Genomic DNA, 7,193 nt, shown 5'->3' on the forward strand with positions numbered 1-7,193 from the left:
ACCGACACTCCTTAGTTCCCATATCGTATGGCGGGTAAGGGCAAAGGGTTCGGAAGCCAGACAGTCCCTAGTTCAAATCCCAGCTCGGCCGCATACTAGCAGTGGGACTGGGGCTCAGGGCTCAGCCTTTCTGACCCTCACTTTCCTCGTGGAGTTGTTGAGAGGATTAAATGAGATAATGTGTGCAAAATGCCTCCCCTACTACCTCTCACATAATAAGTGTCAAATAAAATGGAAGTTAAAGCTAGATATGTATTCATACCAGTGAGCTTTTCTAACGTTTACTGAAATAGACTGTCTCATTTTGGGAAAAATAAAATCCCCAACCCTAAGCTGACATGCACTTTATACAAGTGACAGGCACATAGCCAGCAGGGTTGGAACCTGACCTGGAACCCAGGCCCCTTGCTTCCTGGTGTCGTCCTCATCAGCTTTTCTGTGCCTGAGATGGGGACCTTGGTGTCTGTACCTCCTCCTGCCCCCACAGTGGCACACATGGAGGGCTAAGTAGACTCCAGAGAGACACATGCTCTGCCCTAGAAACCCTCCTCTACCCTGCCTTTGACCTACTGTTGTTTGATGGCTGCTGTGGGTTGGGGCTTGTTTGACTGTTTGGAGCTGAGGTTGGGGCTGCCTTCCTGCCCTCTTGCCTTCCAGGCCGGGGTGAGTGGGTACCCCTTGCATGCCCTCGGACCACTGGGGGATAGAGGTGCCTTAGAAGGGCCCAGGAAGCCTGCTGGCTGGAACCAAGCCTCCAGCAGCCTCTAAGAGCCTTTATCTCTATAGCACTTGACTTAATCAAGTGATCCTTTGGGATAAAACCGCGTTAGGGCACTAAAGAAAATATAACTAAAATGGTAGCATCAAGAACCAACTTCTTTGGCTGGTTTGGGGGTCGGGCGTGGTGAGGGCCTGGATAACTGAAATCCAGAGGCAATCCCAAAGTTCTGTTTAAGTGGTTTCCAACTTTCCTCCTTCTGTCCACATCGCCCTTCCTTTCCCTCAGCAACCTCCTAATGAATGGTGAGGCTTCCAGTTTTAACAGAAACTGCTGCTGAGTGCTTGCTGTGTGCGAGGCTCTGTGCTGGGCACTTTAGCGAGGACAGTTGCTCAGGAGACCTGCTACAAAATGCCTGTTTTAAAAAGTCACAGGAGCAGAGAAGTTCGTAGGCCTGTCTCTGGCTGCTCATAGTGGGACTGAGCCTTGTTGGCTAGAAGGAAAGAGATGTCCCCATGGACATGGGCCAGCTGAGGTCCACCTCTCCATCACGGCAGTCCCGCATCCTGTTGCCCATTCTGAATGCGGGTCTGGATGAATGGGTGGGTCCTGAAGAGGCCAGCTATTTCCTGAGCCAGGCTGAAGCTGAGGAGAGGGCAATTAGTGTCTGAGCTGCACTTACCTGGCCCCGTCTGCCAGCGGGGTGCTGAGGTGGGAGTGATAACCACCGCCTTCCCCAGTAGAAATCAGAGCTCTTGTAGTTGTCATCATCTTGGGTAGAAATGTTTCTCAGAGAAGGTGCTAGCTTCCCTGATGATTTTTATAGAATTCTGGAAGTTTGACAGAACAGAACATTTGGGTCTGAAATTCTCACTCTTGTTTGGCAGCCTGGAGCCTCTAGGCTGCCGTGGCTGCTGCTGGGCAAGAGGCGGAAGCCTTAGAGCCAGGGCCCAGCCTCCACACTGGATCGTCTCCAGCTCTTCCTCCACATGGCTGATGTGTCCCCCTGCCACCTCCCCACTGCCTCAGGGTAAGGCCCTGACTTCGGGGCAGTATCCTCTTGGCCCTCCGTAATCTGGCCCCTGTCTACTTTCCTAGCTCCATCCCTTACCACACACCAACCCTGCAGGGCTCCTTGTCTTCTTGCTGGACTGGACAACTTTGACCGAGCCCCGTTGCTTCTTGCCTTTGCACATGCTGCCGCCTTTACTGGAAGACGATTCTTCCCCTGGCTGCCTCCTACGCATGCCTCCGGATATACCTGGGTGCCACTGCCTTTGGAAAGCCCTGCCTGGCCAACTCAGGCTGGATTAGGTGGTCCTAGCCCAGGCTCCCATTTTGCCCCCTCTTATTTATTATACCATGGAATTGCAATAGTCAGTTTATGTCTCCCTAAAACTGGGATCTCCTGGAGGGCAGGAGTTGTCCTGTTCCTCACAAAACCTGGCAAGTCATTCCAAGCTTTTTGTACTGACAGAATTTTTTAAAGCTTTGTGTGTGTGTGTGTGTGTGTGTGTGTGTGTGTGTGTGTGTGTGTGTATTTTGGGGGTTGGGGGGTGTCTTGCTCGTTTCTGAGCCAGGCACCCAACCTAGGAGCCATAAAAGCAAAGATCGATAAATTTGACTATAGAAAAATAAACAGTTCTACCTAGCAACAGCCCAAAGGCAAGGTCAAAAGACAACAAACTGGGGAAATTATCTACAGGTCATATAACAAAGGGCTAAATCCCTTAATACACAAAGAGTTCCTCTACATTGATTAGAAGAAGGCAAAGAACACAAAAGAAAAGTGAGCAGAGGATAAAAACAGAGTCCACATACTCACACACACACACACACACACACACACACACACTCACACGACTATAAAAGCTATTCAACCACATTCACGAGGAGAGTGGTGTAAATCAAACTACACTGAAATGAAAGTTTTCACTTACTAGGTTGGTAAGGGTGTTAGGAAATCGCACCCTCATACTTTGCTTGTCGGAGTGTAAAATGATACAACCTCTTTGGAGAACAATCAAAATTACGTATTCACCTTACCTTTTGACCCAGCAATTCTACTTCTAGGGATTTGTCCCACAGATACACTCACATATATGACATTAAGTCTGAACAAGGCTATTCTTTGCAGCATTGCATGTGGTAGTAAAAGACTGGAAACACTCTCCCCATCTAACAACTGAAGGTTGGTTAAATAAATCAGGGTCATCCCTGCACTGGAACACCACACAGCCACAAGACAAAGAGTGAGGAAGTTCTCTAGGCCTGATACCGGATGATGTCTGAGATACATTGTTAAACAAAATGCAAGATGGAGAACAATGTGTATTGCATGTTAGCTTGTATATTAAAAAAATGAGGGGAGAAAAGGAGGATCTATTCGTATTGGCTTATATTTGCTGGAATACTTATTGAAAAATAAATAAGAATCCAGTCATTGCCTCTCAGTGGGGGAACTGGGTGGCTGAGAAACAAAGGTGGGAGGCTGACTTCATTTTAAGTTTTGAGCCAGATGAATATATTATCCACCACAAAAGCCACAAATACATACATTTTTTAAAGGGTTCCCTCTGCCCTTTATCCAGAAGTTCTTAAGAATGACTTGGCAGGGGCATCTGGAGATTTCCATCAAGGCCTTTGGGGTAGAAATGGTTTGTTTTTCTTGTCAGGAGCTAATAGAGGAAGATGACTTCTGAGTATCCCTGGATGCTCCCTATAAGCCTTTGAGGTCTCTGATCTCAAGGAGCTTATGGTCTTATGGGAAGAAGACTCAAGGCTTTAAAACAATTAAAACAAGTGACAGAGAAAATCAAAAGTGAGACTGTGTGGCACTGACTCTCTGAGTGCCGTGGTTCAGAATTGAGAAGCAGCCAGGGTGGGCCCTTTGGAGGGAGTGGCACTCAGGCTGGTGCTCACTGGAGGGCCAGCGTAGTTAGAGTACAGGCAAAGGTGGAGATGCACTGCCACGTGCTCGATGTGGGATACCTGGATGGGATCTTAGACTCCATGTGCTGAAGTCGGAGCTGTACAGCAGGGGAGCCACATGGTGAGTATGGAGTGCAGTAAAGATCAGCTGCGTGGTACGTGCAGAACAGATGGGAGACTTGAGAAGCTAGAGTCAGGGAGGAAGCCAGATGCTAAGTCAAGGAAGCCAGGCTGTGCTGAAGGCCTTGGCCACACCCAGGGTTCTAGAAAAGGAAGGGATGCAAAAGTGAGTGATGACGTGAAGGAAAATATTAGAAAGTGTAAAAGCCACAGTCCTGTGGCAAATGGGGGGAAGGAAAACTTAATGACAATTGTGTGCATGGTGGTGCAAGACTTATTAATGGTTCCCAGTCCCACCCACTAAAAAGAATTTTGCTTTGCTTACCACAGTCTTTTCTTTCAGGCTTATTCAGCCTGCCCTCATGGTTCCCGGACATTTTGTGGTGTAGAATTTGAAAAAAAAAGATTGAGATATAGAACTGAGAAGATGGGAGGAAAAGGGAAGGACTCTTACTTTTTGGGTTGGTCCCAGAGTCTCCTTTATTGTGACAAATTCTGGTAATGCGTAAAGGGAGAAAAAAAAGTAAAGCATGGAGCATAGACTTGGTTAACTCCATCCTAAAGAGCTGAGAGGGGCCTGAGTGGAGGGATGGCAGCAGAGCCATGCAGGCTGGCCAGAAGTTGGGGTACAGTCTGGGAATTGGCTTAATAGAGTCTCCAAGCTGCTAAGAGGTACAAGAAGATGGGGGTGGGGAGTAAAAGGATTTTTGAGGAATGTTGCTGAGGACTGTGAGTTGGACACACTTTAATGTTCTTCGAGAAACCCAAGTAAATATTGGGTCTTCTTTTTAATTAATTAATTAATTATATTGAAGTATAGTTGATTTACAATGCTATATTGGTTTCAGGTATACAACATAGTGAGTCAATATTTTTATAGATTATACTCCATTTAAAGCTACTATAAAATATTGGCTATATTCCCTGTGCTGTACAATATATCCTTGTGGCTCATTTACTTTCTACATTGTAGTTTGTACCTCCTAATCCCCTATCCCTATCTTTCCCCTCCCCGCTTCCCTCTCCCCACTGGCAATCACTAGAATATCGGGTCTTTCAAATTCCTTTGCCAGTCTGTGCTTCTTGCAGTGTGACTCTGTGCAGGCCTGAGCCATATGGAGCCCTAGATTATATCTGGGTTATGTATATGTGTTATGTGTTTCTTATTACTGCTGAGAGTTTCCTTGATTTCACTTCACCCTCCTAACATAAAGCCTCATAACAGAATCAACTAGTATATTTAATTCCATTTTATAGATGGGAAAGTGAGGGTCACCCAGCCAGTTTCTCTTTCTGCCCTAAAGCCACCTCCAAATAGGCTGCCCCTGCAGAACCAGAGCTCCCACCCTCATTAGCATCTGCCTCCCCGGGATCTGTTGAAACACCCCCTCCACCACACACCACCACCACCAGATACCTTTTTTTAGTCCCAATTTAGCAGCTGCTTCATTACATTTTTCTTCCTGTAGCTTCCTTCATACATATATTGTTTCTGGGGCAGTATGAAACTCTGAAACGTCACGCAACTGCCTCTGAACAAAGAACCCTAGAGTCAGATCCCAGTGACTGACAGGTTGTTTACACCGAGAGCTTCCTGGTGGAACAGAATATTCTATAATATTCGAGGCAGGCTTCGTGCCACCTGGGGCAAGGCAAGGGGAAGGAGTAGGCCGGGAGAACTGCTAGCTGTCTAAGAGCAAAGGAATGCCAGGAGCAGGTGGGTGTGAAGGCAAAAGGCAGATGGGAGATTTGAGCTTCAGGGTCTTTGCAGGACAGGCTGCTAATCCAGGTGTGATCTGGGGGCATGTTATCCCCTTGCTGCAACAGGCTGGTCTCATGGTGGCTTTATCTGCTGAGATTACATGATTACCCTTTGCCTGCTGGCCCAGATAGCAGGTTCCTGGGGATTGGAGGCCCAGCAGACTCCTTTTTGGCCCTCTGGATTCCTGGAAGAGCGGGGAGAGTTCAAAGGTGCCTTCTGTTCATGTGGGCAAGGTAGCTGAGGGCTGAAGGGTTTCCAGCTATAGCGATGGGCTTGGAAGCTGCCAGCAGAAACACGTGGATGCACGCAGGAAGGAGAAGCTGGAATGCTCCTCAGGGCCTGCAGTGGAGGGTGGAGGTGAAGATCGTTTCTTGCTCTCGGGAGAGATCATGGATTGGGAGCTCATATGTCACTTGGAACTTCTGAAAATCACTCTCTTGGTAGGGGAGAAGTTTAGCTCTGGAGCCCCACTCTTGGGAAGCCAGCATGATGGGAACCGGGGAGAGAAGGCCATGGAAGGGGACTTATGTTTATCTGGCACCTGGCCTATGCCAGATAAGTGCTTTGCATACCTTATCTCATTTAATCCTCTAAGCAGCCTTCAAGATAGGCATTGCTATCCCCATTTAAAAAAATAACCTGAAGCTCAGAGAGAAGGATATAAAAATCCTCCTAACTATAAACCAAGACATGGCCTCTTAGAGGGGAGAGTAGAAATGGGTGATGGTGCTGCTCACACAGGCTGGACCTAAGTTGGGAATGGAGAGAGGTGCAGGTAGGCTGACCATGTATTTTGTTGTCGAAAGTGGGCTCTTCTGGGACTTCCCTGGTGGTCTAGTGGTTAGGAATCCACCTTCCAATGCAGGGGATGAGAGTTCAATCCCTGATCAGGGAATTAAGATCCCACGTGCCATGGGGCAACTAAGCCCGTGTGCCACAACTACTGAGCCTGCACGCTTTAGAGCCAGTGCGCCACAACTAGAGAGCCCGTGTGCTCGATATCCCCCGCTCCACAACTAGAGAGCCCACATGCCGTAATGAAAGATCCTGCATTGCCGCAACGAAGATCCCACGTGCTGCAACCAAGACCCAACGCAGCCAAATAAATAAATAAATAAAAAGAAAGTGGGCTCTTCTGAGAGTGAGAAGGGGCAGTAAATATGCCAGGAGAATAGGCATCAACTGGGACTATCCTGGGAAAACCAGGATGTGTTGCCACCCTGCCACAGAGCACCAGAGGGAAGTACTGCTCAGAAGCCATGCTCTGTGAAGTAACAGCTACCATTTATAACATAATCCTCGTAGCAGTCCCTAAGGGGGAGCTTATTATCCCCATTTGACAGATGAGCAGACTGAGGCTCAAAGATGTCACTTAATGTTCTCAAGGTCCCACAGCTTTTAAGTGGGGAAGCTCTGGCTGGCTCCAAGCCCTGGTTCTTCCTGTGGGTCATGCTGCCTCCCAGGCTCAGGGCCTTTGGAGGAAGACCAGAGAAAGAGACCAAACGGAGAAACAGAGCTGGAGTGTGGCAGGCCATGTGATAGTCTCTGTGTGGCCTCTCCCAGGACTGGCATGTGAGCAGTGGCTGAGGAAGGTGGGTGAGTGTGTGGCGGGGGGCTGGGGAAGGGTGGAGGCTCCAAAGACTTCTGCAGCCTTTTCTGATC

The sequence above is a fragment of the Eschrichtius robustus genome, chromosome 1 (genome assembly GCF_028021215.1).
Source record: "Eschrichtius robustus isolate mEscRob2 chromosome 1, mEscRob2.pri, whole genome shotgun sequence".
Taxonomy (NCBI): Eukaryota; Metazoa; Chordata; class Mammalia; order Artiodactyla; family Eschrichtiidae; genus Eschrichtius; species Eschrichtius robustus.